Source organism: Mus musculus, chromosome X (assembly GCF_000001635.26).
Source record: "Mus musculus strain C57BL/6J chromosome X, GRCm38.p6 C57BL/6J".
Classification (NCBI taxonomy): Eukaryota; Metazoa; Chordata; class Mammalia; order Rodentia; family Muridae; genus Mus; species Mus musculus.
In genome coordinates, this window is record NC_000086.7 from 143,798,457 (window position 1) to 143,802,235 (window position 3,779).

Below are 3,779 nucleotides of genomic sequence, written 5' to 3' on the forward strand. Positions count from 1 at the left end.
TTCACTCACACATTTCTTTGCATTTACTGCTCTTGATGGAATGTGTATACAAAGGATTATACCTTTGTGTAAGTAAATACAGTGACATCCATCTTCCCTACAAAGGTTAATTGATGACCTTTGAGATGACTCATAAGGTAAATGCACCTGTCTCTAAGTCTAATGACCTGAGTTTAATCTCAGGAATCCATGTGGTGGGATTTCCCAAAATTTTTTTCCTGACCCTACTCCCATGCTATGCCATCCATGCCCCAACACACCCACACAAATGCACACAGATATATAAATGCACACAGATAGATAAATGTAATGTTAAAATGCCACTTGGTAGATTTTTAATGCACTATTACTTACCTACAGGAGATATATACATATATATATATATATATATATATATATATATATATATAGAGAGAGAGAGAGAGAGAGAGAGAGAGGGAGAGAGGGAGAGGGGGGGCATTCACTGTAAAGATGAGTAAATAAGAATTTTATCCAAGCTCTTTCTTCCCCATGTGTATGAATCATTGTGCTGCTTCTTTCACTATTAGCTTCTTATTCCTGTGAACTTCTTTTAAAGCAGGTTGTCTACACTTAGTTTTCTATGCCCACTTAATGAAATAGAAATATTAAATAGTATTTTGTTATTTGTAAGTTTCATGTATTTATACAATGTATTTTGATCATACCCATACACCATTACCTTTCCCTAGCTCTTACTTTATCTTCCTCCCAAGTTCATCTTCTTTTTAGTCATTGTTTTTGTTGTTAACTCCACATCCAATCAGTGCTGACCACATGCTCATGGGTGTATAACTATCTACTGAAGAATGGGCAAAGAAGAGGGACTCTCCCTCCCTCAGCAGCCATCAGCTGTCAATAGCTCTTCCAATATGGGTGTGGCCATGGTGTTATTTAGACAGCCTTGGTTTTATTCAGGTCTTATGTAGGTCACCACATCTTGCCATGTCATCTGGGTTTCAATATTTTTTCTGCTTCTGCTTCTGAGAAGTTCAATGGGCCTAGAAATTGGCCACCTTAAGGACATAATAAAATGCAGGCATAGTAGAAGTTGAGAGGGAGGGATACTGTGGACATAAGTGTTCTCTGATGTGGAGAAAGATGGAGAATGAGAAAATGAGGTGTTAGCAGAAGGCCTAGCCAAAATCAAAGCAGTATGAAAAAAATGTAGGGAAATTATTTTATGAGCTAAAAAAATACACGTTTATTAAAGCCAATGGCATTTTTTAAAACCACAGCAACTTGGAAGAATAAAGCATAAATAATGATAAATGGGTTCATTTGTACATTAGTATTGCTAGTTTGTATACTGGAACTTGAGTCTTGTCTGTGTCTTTCACATCCTACTGGAGTAAAGTGGGTCTAAGAACTGAAGTGCTAACCACAAATTGTGGTTGTACTGTATATTCTTGAAGGCATCAGCTGTGAGATGCTTGGTTGGTATCTATTTGCTTGCCACATGCATATGTTAAATACCACTACTACTACTGCCATCTGCTAATGATGAACCATCTTGATCCACAAGCATGAGGCAGAGAAAGCTAACTGGGTTATTGTAGGAGCCTTGGAAACATCAGAGCCTGCTTCCAGTGACACACATCCTCTAAAAACAAAAACCCAATATCTCCTAATGTTTCCCAAACAGTTCCACCATATGTATCCATAGGCTCATATATATCCAAACAAATAAACCTATGGGGATGATTCTCATTCAAACTACTACATCTGAACTTCTAGAAATACACATTCCCACGAAAAAGAAGGAAGACTACATTAACATTAAAGAGAAATGCTGAGAGAAGGGGGGGGGGGGAGACAGAGAGAAACAGAGAGACAGAGACACAGAGAGTGTATATACCCTTCATTTGTACAATTACATGGAGATCTACAATGATCTCAACAGAGTGTGTCACAATTAAAACAATAAACTGTATGACACTTCTCTTTTGACATATGCTGGATCTTATACCCAGCCCCAGGGCCAGATCTACTGCTTCTCCTGATCACCTTTCTGTCAGAAACGTCCTTATTAATTCCACATGGCACCATTCCCAACTATATTAAGATTTTTTTTCCACTTTCTGTGCTTCTGAAGTCTTGTTGAGAAAACAAAGAGCATTCAATATCTTGAGCTTGTAATGTATTTAGATATACATGTCTGAACTTCAAAATAGCACCGAGGGAATGGGAAATGGCTATGAGGCTTCACTTTATAATCATTTAGTTTCAGCAATATTCAGTTGAACCCAGAAAGTTACATTTACTCAGATAGTCAGCACAGCAATCAAGATGTTAATTGCATAATGTGACTACTGTGATTGGTGCTGCAATGAGCACAGGAAGGTATTTCTGCAGCAAGCTGCCTTGAATTTGTTTACTGCCTATACTCCTTTCTTCCCTTTCTTCCCTCCCAACACACAAAGCATGTGCTAATATGACATCATAGTAGCTCGCTTTTCCAAGATTTTGTATAAATGAAATCAAGCAGTTCAGCTTTTTTTTTCACTCAGCATACTTATTCTAGCCTGCATAAATTCATCCCAATATGTCTTTAATACATTTATGCAAAGCTCCTTAAACATTCTAAATATATATGAAATATCAATTGGGAATAAAGATTTAAAGGGAACATATTTAACACATCTTTTGCTCCATTCTTGATGCAGAGCTGATGATACATTACTGATATTATGAAATATCATTTTCTGATGTGCAACCCATTTTCATTACAAAGGGGCCCAGGTTTGGTAGCCAAAAGGATATTTTCCATAACTTCCTGCTTACTAGCTGAATAAATGGGAGCAACATTTTTATGTCTCTTTTCTTTATCTTGCTTCTCTTAAGGAAAGAAGAATGCTGGTGCTTTGTGTGAACATTAAAATTAAATTTCGTGCGTGAAGACTTGAACATAGGATGAAATGCACAGTAAAGACTCAAAAGGATCGCTTTCTCTGTGTGTGTCTTTTAATTTGAGAAAAATTTTCATACTTAAAAGAGTGTTGTGTCTTTGACCTTAATTGTAATATCATAGTGCCATCTGGTGACCATATAGAATGATTACATTATCATCATTTTAATAAATCTGTATAGTATTTAAAACTGTAGTGTGTTCTGGGACCACATCACAAGTCACAAGAGTGAGGGCTGTATTTCAGAGTTGTTTTTTCTGAGTAAGACCCCTCCCTTGGATAGACATCTGCTCAAATCATGAGGCATAGCTTAAGGGGAATGAGGAGAACTTCCTTCCTAGCCTGTCCTGGGATGAGCAAACGGCAGATTGAGTATACAAACACATAAGTCAAAGACTCCACATCCAATTGACTTGGAAAAAGACATAGGAAAAAGTGTACTGTTTCCCCTTGTTAGGAAATCTTCCTTTGGACAGCTTTGGTCTTCAGTATAGCTCCAGGGAGGGTTCAATAGTAGGTATCCCCAATTACAGCCCTAAAAAATAAAAAAAACCCTTCACAATTCTACCAATCACCCACTATCTACTGAAACAACTGCACCACCAGAGTGCAGCTGATCTTAGGCTCTTACCGTCTCAATCTCACTGAACTCTAGCTTTGAATTAAACATTTAGGAAACTTCCTCATTGTAAAGAGATGATTTGGGTTAGGACTAAACTCATCATACTTACCCCTGGGCTACAGTTTCACAAAGCACCCACCAGTCATGCTTCCAATAGTTCTGAAGCATGTCTTGATAGATAACCATCCTTGCCACCCTTCCAGTACCATTAACTAGTCAAGACTGGTCAA